At 50.3% G+C, this 22271-nt stretch overlaps 1 protein-coding gene across 4 annotated transcripts in view; it reads left to right on the top strand.

Moving 5' to 3' along the window:
* Nucleotides 1-1897: 1897 nt before the first annotated feature.
* LOC146869122 (butyrophilin subfamily 1 member A1-like) overlaps nt 1898-22271 on the top strand; it is a 149005-nt gene continuing 128631 nt past the window's right edge. For 2 of the 4 annotated variants that reach the window (XM_085624302.1, XM_085624151.1), the window contains exon 1: nt 1903-2101. The gene's annotated coding sequence lies outside the window, so the exon portion shown is untranslated. Of the gene's footprint in view, nt 2102-22271 lie in introns of all 4 variants that reach the window. The other 2 variants (XM_085624126.1, XM_085625081.1) reach the window with 2 other exon arrangements.

Below are 22271 nucleotides of genomic sequence, written 5' to 3'. Positions count from 1 at the left end.
CACCCCAGTTCAGACATGGCCATATGCAAATCAGTCTTGACCCTGTGCCTCATGGGAACAGTCCAGCCCGAACTGCCAAGCCATGTCTTCCCTGGACCGGAATCAAGCATCCTAGGACCGGTTTCTGGCTATCAGCCGTCATCAGCCAGGATAGCTTGACTCCAGTGGCGTAGTGAACGATGGATTTAACCCAGATCTCTTGACTGGGGGAGAATGTATGCATTGCCAGCATTCCGTCCATCATTTGTTTGTTGTAACGCTTTTCGCCCTAAGTGGGATGGGTATTCCCAGACGTGGGACCCGTGCTCACTACGCCACTGGAGTCAAGCTATCCTGGCTGATGACGGCTGATAGCCAGAAACCGGTCCTAGGATGCTTGATTCCGGTCCAGGGAAGACATGGCTTGGCAGTTCGGGCTGGACTGTTCCCATGAGGCACAGGGTCAAGACTGATTTGCATATGGCCATGTAAACTGGGGTGGTGTAGTGGGCAAAAGAACGATGGATTTAACCCAGATCTCTTGACTGGGGGAGAATGTATGCATTGCCAGCATTCCGTCTATCATTTGTTTGTTGTAACGCGTTGTGTGTTAGTCTGTGCCTGGGTATGTAGGTGACTGCATGTGTTTTGGTCTGTGTGCCTGGGTGTGTCGGTGACTGCATGTGTGTTAGTCTGTGCCTGGGTGTGTAGGTGACTGCATGTGTGTTAGTCTGTGCCTGGGTGTGTAGGTGACTGCATGTGTGTTAGTCTGTGCCTGGGTGTGTAGGTGACTGCATGTGTTTTGGTCTGTGTGCCTGGGTGTGTCGGTGACTGCATGTTTGTTAGTCTGTGCCTGGGTGTGTAGGTGACTGCATGTGTGTTAGTCTGTGCCTGGGTGTGTAGGTGACTGCATGTGTTTTGGTCTGTGTGCCTGGGTGTGTCGGTGACTGCATGTGTGTTAGTCTGTGCCTGGGTGTGTAGGTGACTACATGTGTGTTAGTCTGTGCCTGGGTGTGTAAGTGACTGCATGTGTGTTAGTCTGTGCCTGGGTATGTAGGTGACTGCATGTGTTTTGGTCTGTGTGCCTGGGTGTGTCGGTGACTGCATGTGTGTTAGTCTGTGCCTGGGTGTGTAGGTGACTCATGTGTGTTGGTCTGTGTATTTGGGTGAATATAGGTATGTGTCTCTGTGAGGCAATCTCCCTATCCGCATATTTATTTACATGTATGTGTTATGTATGTAAATGTGTGCATGGATGCCTTATTTCTGTGCGCATTAAATAAACAAACGTCACATCTGGTTTTAGGGGCTCGTCTTTCCTTTTCTGCGTTGGAGGATTGTGCAGATGTTTGCGGGGTGTTCAGACCGGTCCGGGGTGGGCTGCGGTGTGACGTCACTGACGCCCATCATCTGGTATCCTTCGGCTGGTCTCACCGCCCTGCTTCTGACTTCATTAACAGTAAATAAAACACACAATGACATCATACATGAGTGCGGGGCGCTGATGAATGGCGGGGTGAGGGGGGTGAATACCGAGGGACCCTGATTCCACCCCATGCCCCCCCACACTCCCGGCTTCTTTCTCTCGCTCTTGCAGGGTATTCCCCTCCCCCCCCACACACTCTCTCTGTCACTTTTGTCCTGTTTTACTCTTTCTCGCTTCTTCTCCGTCTTGTTCTGGGTCTGATGGTGAAAGGTGTGGCCGCCCCCTGTCGCCGCCCCCTGCGCATCTGGGCGCTGCTTGGGTTTGTTTGTAAACTGCACCGGGACAAAGGTCTGGGACAGCGGTAACTGCGAGCCGGAATCAGGGCAGGGCAGAGAGCGGGAGATAGCGCCTCGCACCACGGGGGGAGGGGTAGGAGCTGCCTTATCTCTGGTTAGTCCAGGATGTCTCAGCCGGTGAAAGTCCACTCACCCTCCCTCACTCTCACTTTCACTCCTCGACCGAGGGCAGAGACCTCCCAGGGCACGAGGCAGCAGCACATGAAGGGCGCTGCATCCTTCGAGGCGCTTTAGAAGACCCCTTTCTGATGAGTCCATAGGGAGTGACGTGAAGAAGCCCCCGTGCCGAGAAGCCCCCCCCCCCCCCCCGGAGGGGGAGGGCGCTGGGCGAGAAGAGAAGGTAGGTGTCAAGGGTTTATAATGTATTTACTGCCCCAGGGTGGTCACTGGGAAGAAAGAGGGGCAGAATATTGAAATAAAGGCCCCCACTTCGATGAGCGACCTGAGCGAGTCTGGCCCCCCCACAAGTATCCAGAGGGGGGGATGTTGCTGAGAGGGGGCTCTGTTGATGTGAGCTTTGAGTTTGTATTAAAGAGCCCAATATTGCATTTTTAGCACATTGTTTGAAGAATTTTCTCAAAAACGCAAATGTTCTACCGAGTGATTTATATTTTCATTCTGTCTTTTATTTTAACGTTTTTAAAAAAAATTTGTATGCATTGTCATTTGCACTTTTAAGGTCCGAAAGAAAGTTTTTTATTGATTGATTGATTGCTTTTTATTTTCAACATGTTTTATTTATTTTATACTTGAACACAATAGCACTTCTGTTACAGGGTTAGCATAGGTTGTCTCAGGTGAAGTTTATACATTATTGTCCTGAGACAGTGTGTCACATTTGTTTAGCTAACCCCCCCATATCGATAATAAGAGAAAAAGAAAGAGAGTCAGACAGAAAAGATAGAGAAAGGGGGAAAGAGGAGGTAAGAGACGGGCAGAGAGAATTACATTTCTTATCAATTACATATGACGTTCTATGGAGATGTTGACACACAGGCAGACCGGTGTTGGCATGCCCCCCCTTGCTGCAGCCTAGAGTAGGCGACAGTGGTTCTACCGAGTGCTTTAAAGAGTTCCCCTGAAATAATCCATCCGGGAATCTTCGACCGTTTTCAATGGCGTGATGCTGCAAAGTGCTGCTGCCGTAAAGAGGAAAAGTGACCGGTGTGATCCAAGCCTGGATCGGAGCTGTGAAGAACCTGAAAGCAGAGGGGACAGAGCCTGGGTCACTTGCCAGTGACCAGCGGCACGATAGTCGAATGCCCACCGATGTCGGGTGTTTCAATGAAACACCAGCAAAAAGTGGGGGTACCCATGTGAAGCAGATCCTACTCTCCTACACAACCCCCCCAAACGCAGGGATATTAAACTAACCTTGACCAGTTGAGTCTTCATGTTTTAAGTGGAAATACCTGGAGAGTCCATCTGCATTGGCATGGTTACTCCCAGGTCTATGTTCCACTGTAAAGTTCATCCCCTGTAGGGAAATGGACCACCTAAGCAGTTTGGGGTTTTCACCCTTCATTTGTTTTAGCCATAAGAGGGGCTTATGGTCTGTCTGAACAAGGAAGTGAGTACCAAACCATTATGGCCTCAACTTCTTCAGAGCCCAAACCACAGCAAAGGCCTCCCTCTCAATGGCTGACCAACGTTTCTCTCTAGGGGTCAGCCTTCTGCTTATGAAAGCTACTGGCTGATCCAGACCTTCATCATTCACTTGTGACAGTACAGCACCTACCCCCAATTCAGATGCATCTGTCTGAACAATTAACTTCTTGGAGTAGTCAGGACTCTGCAGAATGGGAGCAGTGCACATGGCCTGCTTCAGGTCATCAAATGCCTTTTGACAGCTAGCTGTCCACTGAACCTTTTTGGGCATCTTTTTAGAAGTTAAGTCATTCAGGAGTGTCACTATTGATCCATACCCCTTGACAAATCTCCTATAGTACCCACTCAGGCCTAAGAAGGCTCTCACCTGAGGCTGGGTAGTTGGAGCAACCCAGTCCATTATGGTCTGGATTTGGCTCTGTAATGGTTGAGCCTGGCCTCCACCTACAAGGTGGCCCAGGTACACGACCTGACTCTGCCCTATCTGGCACTTAGTAGCCTTGATAGTTAGGCCTGCTTTTTGCAGGGCCTCCAAAACATTCCTTAGGTGGACCAGGTGATCCTCCCAGGTGGAGCTAAAGACCGCAATATCATCTAGATATGCTGCACTAAAGTCTTCCAGGCCTGTAAGGACTGTATTCACCAACCTTTGGAAAGTGGCAGGTGCATTTTTCAGACCAAAGGGCATTACCACAAATTGATAGTGCCCACTAGGGGTAGAAAATGCTGTCTTTGGCTTTGCATCATCAGCTAGTCTGATCTGCCAGTAGCCAGCTGTCAGGTCAAATGTGCTAAGATACTTGGCTGAGGCCAAAGTATCTATTAGCTCATGTGCCCTGGGGATGGGATGGGCATCAGTCCTAGTGACTGCATTGAGGCCTCTGTAGTCTACACAAAACCTCATCTCTCTCTTGCCATCTTTGGTGTGAGGTTAAGGGACAAGGACTACTGGACTAGCCCAAGGGCTAACGGAGGGTCCAATAACACCCAAATCCAACATTTTCTGGACTTCTGGCCTGATACAGTCCCTGACATGGTCAGGTTGCCTATAAATCTTATTTTTAATAGGCAGACTGTCCTCAGTGCCCACTTCATGAGTGCACCAGGTAGTCTGACTTGGAGTCAGTGAGAACATGAGTCTGTACTGATTGAGAACCTGTCTGCAATCAGTTTGCTACTGGGCAGTGAGGCTGCCTACCAAGGCTACACTATCAACTGACCCATCATCAGAGTTCTGTGAGAGGAGGTCAGGGAGTGGGTCACTTTATTCCTCCTGTCCCTCATCAGTTGCCATGAGCAAGCCCATGTCAGCCCTGTCCACATATGGCTTTAGCCTGTTGACATGGAGAACCCTGTGGGGACTCCTGGGAGTTCCTAGGTCTACTAAATAAGTAGCCTCTCCTTTCTGTTCAACAATAGTGTGGGGTCCACTCCATTTGTCCTGGAGGGCTGCTGGGGCCACAGGCTCCAACACCCACACTTTCTGTCCTGGCTGATAAACACAATCAGTACAGCCTTTTGGTCATGCCAGGCTTTTTGTAGTTCCTGGCTAGCCTCAAGGTTTTTGTTTGCCTTTTTCATATTCTCAGCCATCCTGGAGCGGAGACCAAGTACATAGTCGACTATGTCTTGGTTTAGGGGCTTGAGAGGTAACTCCCATCCTTCCTTCACCAAACACAATGGACCCCTGACAGGGTGTCCAAACAAAAGTTCAAAGGGGCTGTAGCCAACCCCCTTTTGAGGCACCTCCCTGTAAGCAAATAAAAGGCAGGGCAAGAGCAGGTCCCATTTTCGCCTAAGCTTCTCTGGGAGTCCTTTGATCATGCCCTTTAAGGTTTTGTTGAATCTCTCAACCAAACCATTGCATTGTGGGTGATGGGTGTGCACTCCTTCCACATAGCAGTCAAGTAACTAGACATGAAGTTTGCATCCCTGTCGGATACTACCTCCTTAGGAAAGCCTACTCTTGAGAACACACTCAAGAGAGCTCTTGCCACTACAGGTGCTGTAGTGGTCCTTAGGGGAATTGCTTCTGGGTACCTGGTGGCATGATCCACCACCACCAGTATAAATCTGTGCCTAGATGCTGTCTGAGCATCCATGGGACCAACAATGTAAATCCCTAGCCTTTCAAAGGGCACCCCCATCACAGGTAGTGGTATCAGCGGGGCCTTTGTAGTGCCACCTGTTTTGCCACTGGCTTGGCAGGTTATACAGGAGCGACAACACTCCTTTGTGTCTTCAGACATGTGGGGCCAGTGAAATTGAGGAACAATTCTGTCCCAAGTCTTGTTCTGGCTTAGGTGTCCTGCTAGGAGAATATCATGGGCTAGTGTCAATAGGAAACCCCTAAACTTCAGAGATATAACCAACCTCCTGGATGCACCAGGACTGGGGTCTCTACTCTCTGAGTAAAGGAGTCCATCATCTCAATAAACTTTATGGGTGCCACTAGCATTCCCAGCAGCCTCATCAGCAGCTTGCTGTCTGAGGGTTTCAAGAGAGGGGCAGGATTTCTGCTCCTGGCTCAGATCAGACCTGGAAGGGTCCACTGTCCCCAAGAACTCAACCTGGTCAGGTTCAAGCTCAACTGGGACAGTTCCTTCTTCAGGCTCAAGATTATCTCCCCGAGGAGACTGATCAGCATTCTGAGTCAGGTGGGAAGGCTCTGCCTTAACCCTACTGCTCCTCCTCTTGTGAGGCACCTGGTCCATTATTCCAGAATCCAGGGCCTGTCCAGCTTTAGACATTTTAGCCTGTGACCTGGTCACAGCAAAGACATGAGCAGGGATCCCTAACATTTCTGCATGTGTCCTGAACTCCACTTCCGCCCAAGATGAGGTTTCCAGATCATTGCCAAGCAAACACTGTACTGGTAGGTCCGCACTTACCACAACCTTCTTAAGGCCAGTTACCCCTCCCCAGGAGAAGTTAACAACTGCCAGAGAATGGTCTGTTCTGACATTGCTAGCATTGGTCACTTGGTACATTTCACCAAGTATAATCTGCCCAGGATCCACAAGATCTTTTGTCACCATGGTGACACTTGCTCCTGTGTCCCTGAATGCCCAAGCTTCTACTCCATTAATTAAAGGCTGCTGTCTGTATTTGCCCAGGTTACTGGGGTTCACAAAGGGAGACATATCCATGCCCCCATCACTGACGAGCACGGCCTGAGTTGGAACTCTGACTAGGCCAGAGTCTATCTCAGAACCCAGGGTCAACCCTACTACACCCTTATTCTGTGTATTCCCTCCACCAATTGTAACTGCACTAGGGGGAGGAGGTGCCTTAGGGGCATTGGTGGTGGTTGGAGTATTTTCTTTGGCTTTGGTGCAGTCACTAGTCCAGTGAGTTTTCTGGTTACAGATTTTGCACCAAGGTTTCTTTTGGCCTTTACCCTTTCCTGACTGTGAATCCCCACCTGAAGAAGATTTTTGGGGCCCTTGAGAAGACTTTTGGTCTTTACCCTTGTCCCCACCCGTGTCAGAGTTTTTGGAATCTTGCTTCTTTGGGTCACCCCCTTGGTTCCGTACCTTCTGCCTCACCCTGGTTCTGACCCATTTGTCTGCCTTCTTTCCCAATTCTTGGGGAGAGTTCAGATCAGAGTCTACCAGGTACTGGTGCAACAGCTGATTTTGACAGTTATTAACAATCTTCTCCCTCATTATCAGATTGTACAATCCTTTGAAGTCACACACTTTACTGCCCGATAACCAACCTTCCAGAGCCTTAGCAGCACAGTCAACAAAGTCAACCTAGTCTTGATTTTGTGCTTTTTGGGTGTCTCTGAACTTTAACCTGTATTGTTCAGTGGTTAGGCCAAACCCATCTATCAGTGCACTTTTCAAAACCTTGCAATCATCAGCATCCTCTTCTCTTACAGTGAGGAGCTTGTCTCTACCTTTGTCTGCAAAGGAGAGCCATACGATTGCTGCCCACTGACCTTGAGGGAACTTCTGTACATTACAGGCCCTCTCCAAGACAGTTAACTATTTGTGGATGTCATCCCCACTCTGGTAGGGAGGGACAATCTTACTTAGGTTTCTATGGTCATAAGACCTCTCCCTATCTCTAGCGAAATTGCCGCCACCAAGGGACTCTAGTCCCTCCTTTTTACTAGCTCTGTAGAGCTCCAGGGATTCCTTATCTAAGGCCATCTGCTGCTTTCTGAGGTTGAAGTTGTGTTGCTCATACTTCAGCAGTCTCTCTCTCCTCTCCTGGGAGGTTTCCCTCCCTCTTTGAGAAGAAACAGAGGTTCCTATAGAGGAGGTAGAATGGACAGATCCCCTTGACAGAGATCTATCCCTTCTAGCCCTGTTGTCAGGCCTACCTGGAGGAATGAAGGAAATAGCATTATTGTCATCCTCCTCATCCTCATCCAGGAGATCTGTGTTCACCCGAGTCTGGTCATTGTCACCAGTCTGGTCAGCATTAGAGTTAGGGTCAGGGAAATTATTACCCCTAGGCCCACCCTCACCTGCTGCCCCACCCACACTATCTACCCCATCAGGCCCACTAGGCCCTGTGATATCATCCAGCTTAAGTATCTTTATGAGATGCTGGGTGGATGGACTTTTGCCTGTCTTCAGCTTCCTAATGGAACATAAGGCCCTAAGCTGAGCAAAGGAGAGATCCTCATATTTATAGGGAAGGAGCTCACTGGTTCCTGGTAGTGAGCCACTGGTTCTTGGCTGACTAGACATTACTAATGTGGTATGGTGTATTGCACTACCTACACTAGTGTGGCCTACTAAACTCTCTTGAGTTCTAGAAAGGGTGTGCTATCCCTTAACACACAACTCTAAGTTCAGTAGAACTTACTTTAGCTAAACTTGATATTATATGTACCGCAGGTACCTTTAGTGGTTTTCAGTTGATCAATTCAATTGAGATTATCTGGTAAAACAATAGCAAGCTGGAATCCCACACGCTGCACACCAATGTGAGAAGGTGGCCTGATATATGCTGTCCACTAGTTCTAGTGGGCACCTTGTATCAGTTCAAATGACCCCTTATGGTGATAGGTTAAAGACAACCTTTATTGAAAGCTATCCTAGTGGTAGCTATGGAGAGCAGCCTTCAGGCTAAGTCTTGGAGTAATGTAAAGCAGCTTGTTTTACCAGTCTATAATCTCTTGAATGATCAAATGAAAAGACAACCACACCAGGTATATATTTAAAATATATGTATTTAGGTTAACACACACCCCTCTAGTCTCTTTATGAGACTGGAGTTCGAAGTACTTTAGTTACAAGATAGCAATCATCAGTAACAGCACAAATACACGTTTGGGCCCTAGGGGCGTACCAAACCATATACCAAAAAAGTGGTATAAGAACCACGACTGGAATAGACACTAGGCCTATAGCCTGTAGAATCGCTGGGACCCCAAGGAACCCCCCAAGGTAGTGACACAGGGGACCCACGGGGACTGTATGCAGTGTGTAAACACAACCGCGGGTTCCCGTTATCTTCTATGGGCAATGTCGCGGTTGAAAATTTAAAGATTAGGGACACTTCTAATCGAGTCAGGAACTAACCTTTTTGGACTTAAGAAGTTCTAGGGCTTGCACCCACGAGAGCACCAGAGTACTCGAGTTACCTCACCCAGGAAAGCCGGGTGCATCGGTGTCTTTTGGTGTCGGGTCGCGTCGTCATTTTCAATGGGAGCCTGCAAAGAACTGCTGCTGCCGTGAAGAGGAGAAGTGTCCGAAGAGATCCAAGACTGGATCTAGGATGGAATGAACCTGAAAGCAGAGGGGACGGAGTCTGGGTCACTTGCCAGTGACCGAGGGCAGGATGGACCAATGCCCACAGATGTCAGGTGCTTCAGGTGAGTTGATGGGTGTCTTGACTCTTCAGCCACGAGGTCCAGGAGGCGTCGACGAAGTCCACGGCCGGATTCGAGCTGTCCCATCAAGTCTGTCGAGTGTTGCGGTGTCGGTGATCAGAATGGACCCAACAAGCCTTGGCAACAGCAAGTCACTGGAATTTAGAGAAAGGTCTGCGGTGCAGACCAGCAAGGTCTGAGGGACTCACTCAGCGAGAGTAAGTCAGGGCACGTCTGGAGAAACCAGGAAAGCCCAAGCAGAAAAGGAGTTGCCTTCGTGGGGACCTGCTAGCCAACGGGCTAGTGATCGCGAAGGAGGCTCGAGCGGTCGCACTTGAAGCTGGCCCACGGGTCACTCGTGGAGTGGAGGCCAACAATCTTCGGAGCAGGAGGTGCTCAAGGCTGGGGCTACTCAGAGCCCAAAACACCACTTTCTTGGAGGACCAGGAAGATAGTGTTGCTGCACGGTGTAACCCACGATAGCCATGGGCCTCAGCTTTGCTGTGGTCTCAGGGTAGCCTCCGGGAAGTCGGCAAATCCACCTCTGGTGATGCAAAGACTTCGGCGTCCGGCGGGAGCTTCAGCGATGCAGACCGGTCAGTTGCTTCTTTGGTGCCTGCCAAGCAGGGGAGTCACTCCTTGACCCCAAGGGAGATTTCTTCACTCTTCTAGTCAGCATAGAACGTCGAAGGTCCAGGATATATGTTGCAGAGATTCGTCCAGGGTAATCTAAAGTCCTAGGGACTGGATTCCTATACTTATAGTAAGTTTAGGGGATGGACTAACTCTAAGGCCCCACCTATGGGTGGGCCTGGAAAGAGGGGTGGTTACCCCCATTTCCTTTGTCCAGTTTCGAGACAGAGCAGGGGCAGGTAGCCCCTGCAACCGGTTTGAACTGGGCTATGCACAGGGACAGCTAACGTTCCGCCAGTGCAGGACTTCAAAGCACTAGAGAGTACTCCCGCCCAGCCCCAATACACTTCTGCCTGTCTGGGGAGGTGGTCACAACTCCCTTCTACAGGAAACCTATTGTCCAGGCCTCCCCTGCCGGAGTTTCGGTCAGCAGCAGGAGGCCAGACCCGTGTCTGTGGCATAGGCATCCATTTTGTGATGCCCGGGCTCAGGAAAGTCCTACCGGGTTTAGCCAGTGTGAACATGTCTATCCCTCTAGAAGGGTGGAATGCTAAGCCCGCCGCCAGAACTGGTGGGGGTGGGGGGGTAGTGTCCCAAAGCCAACACCAAAACACGACATGTTTTGATGCAGCCATTCCAAAGTTAGCATTTACCACGCGGTTACAATGCACTTAAGAGTATATGGTATGGCTGAATCACAGAACAGCCATAAGGAAGCATTTCCGAAAGATGCAGAGGGGCTCAGCTCATGCTTGGGCACCCTCTCACATAAAACCAAGCACTCTGCCTTCAGGATTGTCAAGGCCTGCCATTGGAGTGGCTTAAAGGTTTATATGTGTCTGTATATATGTGTGGATATTGGTAGCCTATACCACTGTAAGGGGTGCAAGCACACCCTTACTCAGGCTGCAGTAGCAGACCTGTGGTGCCATTTTGGAGTGCTTCCCAGGGGTGGCATAATATATGCTGCAGCCCCTGGTAGGTCTCTGAGGTACCTATGCCCTAGGTACATAGTATACCATATACTAGGGGCTTATAAGGCACTCCAGAATCCAATTAGGTATGTACCTAATGTACATGCAAACCATATTTGAGAGAAAGCAGTTGGACTGGGGCCCTGAATAGCAGGATCCCAGTCCAACTAAGTCATAAACTTCCTTATGCTGTTCTGTGATACATCCATACCATATACTCTGGATAGCAGGAGGGTAACATTTACTATTACGACTCCAGTGAGTGCACCAGTGGGGAAAGCGATGGATAGCGGGAGGGTAAACATTACTATTCCCACTCCAGTGAATGCAATAGTAAGGAAAGCGTTGGATAGCAAGAGGGTAAAAATTACTATTCCCACTCCAGTGAGTGCAACAGTAGGGAAAGTGTAGGATAGCGTAAGGGTAAAAATTACTATTCCCACTCCAGTGAGTGCAACAGTAGGAAAAGTGTTGGATAGCGTAGGGGTAAAAATTACTATTTCCCCCTCCAGTGACTGTAACAGTAGGGAAAGTAATTATTTAATAATTAAAGAAAAATAAATTAATTATCAACGCTAATAAAAAATTAATGAAAATGAATCATCAATTACAAATTATTTATTAATTAATTAATTTTAAATACCAATACATTTTAATTATTAAAGATTAATTGCCTATTATTAATTAATTAACAACAAATTAATCTTCAATACCAAAAATGAATAAATAATACAAAAAATACAAATTAATAATTAATTAACAGTAAATTGATAAACTGGGAGACATACAAAGAAACAATCAAGAAATTTCACGATCACTTAGCCAACTGGTACCACCAAGGCCTTCTGGACGTTGATGAATATAGATTTTTGAGAACTGACAAACCACCGATTCCCTGCCTGTGTTTTCTGCCGAAAATACACAAAGACGCCATTAGTCTACCAGGGCGAGCGATAGTCTCCTCTAATGGTGGCCTATTAGAGAACACATCGATCTTCTTGGACATTTTCCTTTCCAAATATGTGCTAAACCTAAGGTTGTATTGTAAGGATAGCCCAGATTTCTTACGGAGGATACACTACGTCCAATGGGAGGAAGGCTGTCATATGATAGCATTGGACATTTGCTCATTGTACACATGCATTGAACAGACTATAGGTGTATCCGCATGTATGTATTTTCTCAAGAGCAGACACATTAGCCTTTGGAAACATAATGAGATGTTAGAAACCATGATGCTGTTTTGCTTGCAACAGATTATTTTTCTCTTCGAGAAATCTGTGTACCGACAGTGATCGGGTACTGCCATGGGCATCTGTTTCGCCCCCAGCCTGGCAAACTTGTTCCTGGGCTGGTAGGCAGATCAGGTGGTCTGGACAGAGAAGCTCGAGCCATATACTGATCACGTACTAGTACGGATCAGGTATATCGACGACTTATTCCTAATCTGGAACGGATCTGAATCCTTGGCAAAGGAGTTTATTTAAGAGTTAGGAGTAAACAATTTAAATCTTAAATTTCCCCATAATATCAACACGAATTACTGTGAATTCCTGGATACAATAATTGAGATCAAGCAGAACAGGATTACGACACGTCTGTTTCATAAGGAAACAGTGTCAAACACCGTGCTGCATGCGGCGAGCCACCATCCCATCCCCTTGGTGAACAGCATCTCTTATGGGGAGGTGCTGCGGGCCCGCCGTAATTACAGCACAAATGAGGATTTCCAGACTAAGCAAGATAACATCATAAGACGCAGGGACTCCGAGTGAATGCTGGCAAGTCCTGCATCTATGCGTTTGGGGAGGGCAACCTTGACCCGGGGTACACTCTTGGTGGTACGCGAGTGCAGTGGAGATAGCGCACCTTCTGTACCTGGGGATACAGATATACCACCAGCCCAAAGACCTGTTCGATGGAAACCTGGGAAAGGCTGTAACGGTGATCAAATCGCAGGTACGCTTCTGGAGCACGCTACCGCTGACAATCCCTGGCAGGGTAGCACTAGCCAAAATGGTCATGCTTCCCAGACTCCTGTACTACTTCGCTAATTTGCTCTTGTATGTACCTGCGACCTTTTTCACCGCACTCACTAAATTGCTGAGAAACTTTATCTGGGGCAACGCTCGGCATAGACTGGCACTGGCGAAGCTGTATCTGCCGGCTGATCAGGGAGGCCTAGCTGCGCCCTGTTTTGAACACTACTATCTTGCAGCACAACTGCAATGGATAGCCCGCTGGCTTGCGGACCGGGGTCAGGAAGACACAGCAACTGTGCTGCCGCCCTACTCGCTGGAGCTAATAACCAGACTTTTCCATCCTGCTGACACAGCTAAGCCGCCGACGCCGCTCCTATTAGCAGTGGCGTACAAATGTTACCGCAGGGTTCTGTATCTCACCAGGGCTGTTGTTCCATATGTGCCTGAGGTGCCACTGGAGGGGTCCCCTAGTCCGTCTACTACAATTGAAGCTGATATATTATCCCTCGGAGATCTATATCAGGGTGGCACGCTCATACCATATGAATCCTTGGTGGCGGAAGAGGGGCTTCCACCAGGGCAGGTCCTTGCGCACTGCTCTTTAGTGGCAAAACTGACCGCCAAATGGGTGGATATGACCACGGAGCCCAATCAGCACCTCACCATACAGTATCTGCACGTTATGGGGAGAGGTCGGCACCTTATCCGCTGGTTCGCAGCGTCGCTCCGCACCCACACGGCAGTAAACCTGGACCCACTCTGCCACAAATGGGAAATAGATTTGGGGCGGCAATTAGCGAATAAGGAGTGGGAGAGGATACTCAAGAGTCCGGTGCATGTTCCCAGAAATATGAGGTTCCGCCAAATACAGTTGTTCATAGTTTATAGGGCATATCTCACGCCTGCGCTAATCAACAGGTTTTTTAATCGCAATGATGCGACGTGTCCCAGGTGTCATGAACAAGGGGCGGAGTTGTTGCACATGTTATGGACTTGCCCTAGGCTAGCTGCATACTGGCACACGATTAATAGACTGTTACAGGTCTGCACAGGCCGCACTGTGCCCCTAGAGTGGCCAGTGCATCTGCTGCATCACTTCAAGAGAACCCCCGCTGAAAAGGTGACGTCCTGGTTCCTAGATCTGGGACTAATGGTCGCAGAGCATCTCATAACAAAGCGGTGGAAGGCGCAGGACCCACCACATGCACAGGCCTGGCGCTGTTAGCTTCTGGCATGGGCTAAGGCGGAGGGAGTCGCCATCCTGAGGGAAGAAACACTGGGGCTGCGGAAAGAACCCATAGCCACCCATTGGGAAAGAATGCTCGGTGCGCTGCAACAGACGGCGGTGGAGGGGTCAGGGGGGCATCCAGAGAGAACTGGTGATGAACGCGCGAGGGGGGATGTGCCTCCCACTAGCGCACTGCCGTGATATTCCAGCTAGGCTCTACCCATCGGTTGCGACTCCAAGCAGAAATAGTTGTAGCTGGTGCACAGACACGATCACTAAGTGAATAGTGAGCGCTGGGAGGGTGAGGGTGAGGGGGATAATTGTATATACACCGGGTAATGCTGCTGTTGTTATGGTTTTCTTTGTTTTTACAAATGCCATCTGTTTAGATGCCCAAGGTGAATGAACAGGGAAAGACTTTCTATACTGTGGGATGTTGAACACACTATTGCTGAGCTGTACTGGATATAATCCGTAACATGGACTAATCTCGCTCCTGCGTAAGCGATGCCCTTAACATGTCAGATATACCTGTATGCATGCCAACCCGAAGGGCAATGTAGGAGAGTAGGGTCTGCAATCCTATGATCACCCAGATTTTTTGCTTTTGCTTCATTGGTTTACGACTTTCTCCGGCTGTGGGCCTGCCAATCAGACCCACAGCCTAGCTGTTCTCTCTCGAAATTAACACACCTGTACGTTAGGTGCATCCACTAATTGGAACTGGGCCGCCTTGTCAGTCCCTGTCTCAGCATACCACAGGTATCCAGGGCATCGGTGTACCCAGGGCCTACCAGGGGCTGAAGCATGTATTATGCCACCCCTGGAATGGCCGCCCAAATCTGACACAACTGGCTGCACGACAGCTGGGGCCACGTGGTGTAATCACCCGTTGCTGTAGGTGTAGTATTCCTACACCTAAACCCTAAAATGGACACATGGATTCCTATCAGTCACTCCTATAGCAGGCCTTATCAATCCTGAAGGCAGAGTGCAGGGGATCATGTGGGACGGTGCTCTGGCGCGAGCTGAGCCCGTCGACGGCTTGCGGAACCAAGTCCTAATAGCCGTTCCATGGTGACGCGGGCCAACTACTTTTAATGCAATTGCTAACTTTGGCCTCACCTCACCTATACATGTCGAGTAAGGTGTCATACGAATGGGAATACGAACCCCTCGCCAGTCCTGGTGACGGGGTTAGCATTCCCCCCTTTTAGAGGGACACGACATGGAAGTAACCTTGAACCCCGGTTAAAGTTGACTCAAGCCTCAGCATCATAAAATGGATGCTGCCACCAGACACAAGTCTGACCTCCTGCTGCTGGGGGACCTTCCAGCAAGGGGAGCTTGGACAAAGGGTTTCCTGTCGAGGGCGGTGTTAGCACCGTCCCAGACAGGGTTTGTGTATCCCAGGTAGGCAGGGCTGAAAGGAAGGTGATTGCAAGTGGCACCCCGGTGCTCACTGTGCATAGCCCGGCTCAAACCAGTTTCGGGGGCACACCAGCCCCTGAGCTGGCGCGAAGCCGGACAAAGGTTAGGGGTGTAACCACCCCCCTCCTGGCTCCACCCATAGGTAGAACCTAGTCACGGGCCAGCCCCTTTTCTTAGAATAAAGGTAGGAGCGAGTCCCCTTCCCAAATTGGATAATCAGATAATCGGATAACTCCGAATCACGAACCACTTTCCACGAAAGGAACTCTTGACTATTTCTGAAGACTCTCCCTTGTGGCTAAGGAGTAGCCACCCTGCACCAGCAGGCACCACCTAAGCGCTTGCGGTTTGCTGTAAGTCTCTCCTACGGATCAAGACTGCCCAGCTCGACGAGACCCGAGTACCCTGCCATCTCTGACCTTTTACCTACCTCATCAGCCCAGCTGAGAGACGTAGGTGTGACGAGACCTGCGGGACCGGCTATCTTCAGAACCTGCACGATGCTTATCTAGCACGCCCACCGAGGGACCCTCGAGTGAGTGCACCTAGGGTTTGAGAAGCCCTAACCCTGAGCAGCTCCAGCATCGAAGTCTGCCTCCCCAGCATCCCCGAGATCTGCGTGGGGGCCCTTCCGCTCCTTGTTGTTCACCGCGTTGTTCGACCACTTGCCGACCGGCTTGTGGCCCTCTTCACGACGCACCACGATTGTTTCATCACTAGTCTGGTTGCTCCAGACTGGCTCTTGCTCCCCTTCAACAGAGGAGTACCACGGACCCTCCTGGTCCACTCCCGACGCCATCTTGACTCCCCCGCTTGGGTTGCCACTGCCAAGATCCGCTGCCCCTGCCTGGGCCCAGCATCATCGACAGCAGACACCTTCGTGGGACAGCTCGCCCTCCATCCTGGTCGCCGCCGCGCCTCCTGGCCCGAGGAACAGCCGAGTCCGACGTCACCCACTCACCTGGTCGAGGTGACTTCAGCCGGTACCCTCCTGGTACCCACACGATCGCTGGCTAGCGGTTGAGAACTGAGTCCCCTCTGCTTTCAGGTTTCCTTCATCACCGATCCAGGCGTGGATCGCTCTGAACATCGTCACTGGTCGCCTGCCAGCAACTGCTTCTTTCAGGCTCCTGAGACTACACGAGGACTCCCGACATCTTGCCGAACTTCACGCAGCCGCAGCCTCCGGGCTAGGTAACTCGAGCATCTCGGTGCTCCATCGCAGGTTCGCTCTACAAGTGTCCAGTTCCTTCTTCGTTTAGTCCCACTGATCGGATCACTCCGGAATCAGTACCTCCAGACTCTAACCATTCGCATTTCACTGTTAGTGTAGATGGTTTCTCGTGCCCCTCGGGCATTTGTGTAAATTGTGCAACTGAAGTATTTTCCTAAGAGTTTTGTAGTGTGCTTAGCTCCCTGACTCATAAAGAGCCAGGGTAGTCTTGTTATAAATAAATATCCTTTTATTTTCATAACAACTTGTGTGGTGTCCTTTCACTTGGTGTTCAAGGGGTATATGTGATGGTAAACAGCTGGCTTAACACGCCCTCTAGAGTTTAGCCTAAAGACTGCTCGTATCCACGCTACTAGGATAGCTGGTCTAAAAGGTTGACTTACAACCAATCATCAATAAGGGTCGTTTGGAATGATACACAGTGATCACTAGAATAGTGAGCACTACATATCAGGCCAACTTCTCACATTGGTGAGCAGCGGTTGGGATTTGAGCTTGCTGTTGTTTTACCACACACGTATCCTAAGAATATCGCAGTGAAAGATCACATAAGTACCCAGGTACATATAACTTAACTTAGAATACTCCGAGTTCTACTGAACCGGCTGTTGTAGTGTAACAGGGCTTAGCACACCCTGACTACAACTCTTAGCAAGGGATCAGTAGGTAAACCCATAGTGTAGGTAGGTGCAACACTTACACCTCACTAGAAAAGCATGTCGATCCACGGAGAGTCTTCGCAGACTCCCTTAGTGGTCAGTGACCCTCCACAGGTCGTGTCACGATATGCAACTCTTAGCTTCAAGGAGATGCGACAACTGTGTGCCTCCAGGAAGCTAAACCAGGGTTCTAACCCTACCATCGCAATTCTGATAGGTCTCTTAGAGGCGTACGATGCTAGGAGGTCCTCTAACACAGGTCCCCCCAGTGCAGATGGGAACATGCCGCCCTTAGAGGGAACCCTCGGTGACCCAGACCTCGACCTCCGCACAGAGGACGAGGACGAGTTGTCGGGAGACGAGGCAGACAAAGGTCCAGTGGTAGTCGGCAGGCTTACAAGGACCAACTTAAGCAGGCATGAGAATGGAGCTGGGGGAGCCCCGGGCCCACGCTCAAGCAGGCTTAACCTTGGGAACGGACGAGCTAGGTCTCTCTCCAGAGGCTCTGGCAGATCGGTTCATACACATGTCTCTCAGGCATCCTCTCAGAGAGGAATGACTTCCCCTCAGAGGAGGGAGCATGAAGCGAAGATGCGGGAGGTCAATCTGAGGATCGAGCGGGAAGAACTTGCCCTCGCCAAAGAAAGACTTGCCTTGGCCCGAGAGCAGAAATTAAGTGGGTTAGATCCCGCTGGTGGCAGCATTCTCAATAGAGAGAAAGACAGGGGTATAGACACTAGACACCTGAGTAAAATAGTGCCCCCCTTTAAACAAGGGGACGACATCCACAAGTGGATAACTGCCTTGGAGAGGGCCTGCACTGTCCAGTGCGTCCCCCCAAGTCAGTGGGCAGCTATACTGTGGCTTTCCTTTGAAGGTAAAGGAAGGGACAAGCTCCTCACTACAAGAGCTGAGGATGCTAACAACTACCAAGTCCTGAAGAACACACTGATTGATGGGTTCGGCTTAACCACGGAACAGTACCGGGTGCTGTTCCGGGACACCCAGAAAATTCAGTCTCAGGATTGGGCTGACTTTGTCGATTGTGCCACTAAGGCTTTGGAAGGCTGGTTGCTGGGTAGCAAGGTTACTGATTACACAGGATTGTACAATCTTATCATGCGAGAACAGATTTTAAATAACTGTCAGAACCAATTGTTGCATCAGCACCTTGTCGACTCGGATCTGACCTCTCCCCAAGAATTGGGAAAGAAGGCGGACAGATGGGTCAGAACAAGGGTCAAGCAGAACCAGAATCAGAACCAGGGTGGTCAGAAGAAAGCAGACCAAAAGGGTAACAAGAACGAACAAAATGACCAGAAGTCTTCGACAGGTCCCCAACAAACCAAAGAGGGTGGGGGTCAGGCTTCACAGAAGAAGAAGACTCAAGAAGGCCAGTCAAAAAGGTGGTGCCAATACTGTAAAAGTAAGACTCACTGGTTTAGTGAGTGCACCAAGAAAGGAGGGCAAACTCCTACCACTGCAGCCCCTAAGGCACCTGCGCCCCCTAGTACAGTCAGCAGTGGTAGTGCGCCTCCCAAGGCATTAGTTGGGTTAACCTTGGGAACCGAGGGGAGTGACGACTTAGTCGGCACGCTCACTCAGGCCGTCCTTGTCTGTACAGGGGATATGGATATGTCCCCTGATGCCAGTCCCAATACTTTGGGCAAATACAGGCAGACACCTTTGATAAATGGGAGAGTGGCTCAGGCCTACAGGGACACGTGTGCCAGTGTCACCATGGTGACGCCTAACTTCGTGGACCCTGGACAGATCATGCTAGGTACCAGTTACCTAGTGACCAATGCCAGCAACGTCACTACCAATCACAGTATGGCAGTTGTTGATTTCTCCTGGGGAGGGGTAAGTGGCCCGAAAAAGGTTGTGGTTAGTTCAGACCTCCCCGTAGAATGTCTGTTGGGCAATGATTTGGAAACGTCACAATGGTCAGAAGTGGAGCAGAGGACTCACATGGAAATGTTAGGTTGGCCAGCACATGTCCTTGCTGTGACCAGGTCACAGGCCAAAAGATGCCCCACTGAACAGGTGCTGGATCCTGGAAGAACGGACCAGACACCTTCCAAGAAAAGGAGCAGTAAGGGTAAGGCTTCGCCTTCCCCCTTGCCCCAGGTCGTGGATCAAGTCTCCGAGGAGGCTGACCTTAAAGAACTGAGGGAAACTGAGCCGCAAGAGCTTGAACCTGGTCAGGTTGAGTTTCTGGGCTCAGGGGGACCCTCCAGGGAAGACCTGGGGAAGGCACAGTTAGACTGCCCCTCACTTGAACCCCTCAGACAGCAGGCCGCTGCTGAGGCTGCAGGGAACGCCACAGGTACCCACAGAATGTACTGGGACGATGGACTCCTGTACTCTGAGGCAAGAGACCCCAAACCTGGTGCGACCAGGAGGCTGGTCATCCCCTTGTCTCTGAGCGGTTTCCTTCTCACCTTGGCCCACGAGATTCCCCTTGCAGGTCACTTAGGCCAGAATAAGACTTGGGACAGAATTGTTCCACACTTTCACTGGCCCCACATGTCCGAAGATACGAAGGAGTTTTGCCGCTCCTGTGTCACTTGCCAAGCCAGTGGTAAGTCAGGTGGCACGACAAAGGCCCCCCTCATACCACTACCAGTGGTGGGGGTACCCTTTGAACGAGTGGGGATCGACATTGTCGGACCAATGGAACCCCAGACAGCATCAGGGCACAAGTTTATACTGGTGGTGGTGGACCACGCCACCAGGTATCCTGAAGCTATTCCCCTTAGGACCACTACGGCACCTGTGGTGGCACGGGCCCTACTTGGAGTGTTCTCCAGAGTGGGCTTCCCTAAGGAGGTCGTCTCAGACAGAGGTGCAAACTTCAGGTCGGGATATCTGACTGCTATGTGGAAGGAATGTGGTGTCAACTACAAGTTCACCACACCCTATCACCCACAATGCAATGGGCTTGTTGAGAGATTCAACAGGACCCTAAAAGGGATGATTCACGGACTACCTGAAAAGCTTCGGCGGAGATGGGATGTCCTGATACCCTGCCTCTTGTTCGCCTCCAGAGAGGTCCCGCAGAAGGGGGTTGGCTACAGCCCTTTCGAGCTTCTGTTCGGACATCCTGTAAGGGGACCCCTTTGTTTGGTAAAGGAAGGATGGGAGAGACCTCTCAGAAAGCCGGCATCAAACATTGTGGACTATGTGCTCGGTCTCCGCTCGCGGATGGCGGAGTACATGGAAAAGGCGTCTAAAAACCTGGAGGCGAGCCAAGAATTACAGAAAGCTTGGCACGACCAAAAGGCTGTCCTGACTGTGTACCAGCCTGGACAGAAGGTGTGGGTGCTGGAGCCAGTGGCCCTAGCAGCACTCAAAGACAAATGGTCTGGGCCCCACACGATCATTGAGCAAAAGGGAGAGGTCACCTACTTGGTAGACCTGGGAACTCCCCGGAGCCCCCACAGGGTGCTCCATGTAAACAGGCTCAAGGCATATGTCGACAGGGAGGGCATGGGCTTGCTCATGGCCACAGATGAGGGACAGGAGGAGGAGAGTGACCCTCTCCCAGACCTGCTCTCTCAGAACCCTGACGATGGATCAGTAGATGGTGTTGTCTTTTGTGGCAGCCTCTCTGGACATCAACAAGAGGATTGTAAACAGGTTCTTCAATCCTTTCGACATATGTTCTCTCTGACACCCAGTCAGACCAAGTGGTGTACCCACGAGGTCGACACTGGGGACAGTCTGCCCGTAAAGAGTAAAATCTATCGGCAACCTGATCATGTCAGAGACTGCATCAAGACAGAGGTGCAGAAAATGTTGGAGCTGGGAGTCATTGAACCCTCGGACAGCCCCTGGGCTAGTCCCGTAGTGCTCGTGCCGAAACCTCACACCCAGGGCGGTAAGAAAGAGATGAGGTTTTGCGTGGACTACAGAGGTCTCAATGCGGTCACTAAGACCGACGCCCACCCGATACCAAGAGCAGACGAACTTATCGACCGGTTGGCCTCGGCCAACTACTTAAGTACGTTTGACCTGACAGCTGGGTATTGGCAAATCAGGTTAGCTGAGGAGGCCAAGCCCAAAACAGCATTTTCTACCCCGGGTGGGCATTATCAGTTCGTGGTAATGCCCTTTGGTTTGAAAAATGCACCTGCCACCTTCCAAAGGCTGGTGAATCGAGTTCTCACTGGGTTGGATGACTTCTGTGCGGCGTATCTGGACGATATCGCTGTCTTTAGCTCCACCTGGGAGGATCACCTGGTCCACCTGAGGAAAGTGTTAGGGGCCCTGCAGAAGGCAGGCCTCACTATCAAGGCCACCAAGTGCCAGATAGGGCAGACACAGGTTGTATACCTGGGCCACCTTGCAGGTGGAGGCCAGGTTCAACCATTGGAGAGCAAAATACAGGCCATCCAGGACTGGGCTCCTCCAACCACCCAGACTCAGGTTCGAGCTTTCTTGGGCCTGACTGGTTATTACCGGAAATTTGTCAGAAATTATGGATCCATTGTGACCCCGCTAAACGACCTGACAAGTAAAAAGATGCCAAAAAAAGTTCAGTGGACAGCAAGCTGTCAGAAGGCATTCGATGACCTAAAGCAGGCCATGTGCACAGCACCTATCCTAAAGAGTCCAGACTACTCCAAACCATTCATTGTCCAAACAGACGCTTCGGAGCTGGGTGTGGGAGCTGTTCTATCGCAACTGAATTTTGATGGTCATGACCAGCCCATAGCTTTTATTAGCAGGAGGCTGACCCCCAGAGAGAAGAATTGGTCAGCTATTGAGAGGGAGGCCTTTGCTGTGGTTTGGGCCCTGAAGAAGTTGAGGCCATACTTGTTTGGCACTCACTTCAAGATTCAGACCGACCATAAGCCCCTCTTGTGGCTAAATCAAATGAAGGGTGAAAACCCCAAACTACTTAGGTGGTCCATTTCCCTACA

The sequence above is a fragment of the Triturus cristatus genome, chromosome 1_1 (assembly GCF_964204655.1).
Source record: "Triturus cristatus chromosome 1_1, aTriCri1.1, whole genome shotgun sequence".
In the NCBI taxonomy this organism is placed as follows: Eukaryota; Metazoa; Chordata; class Amphibia; order Caudata; family Salamandridae; genus Triturus; species Triturus cristatus.
This window is presented reverse-complemented; position numbering and strand designations above follow the sequence as displayed.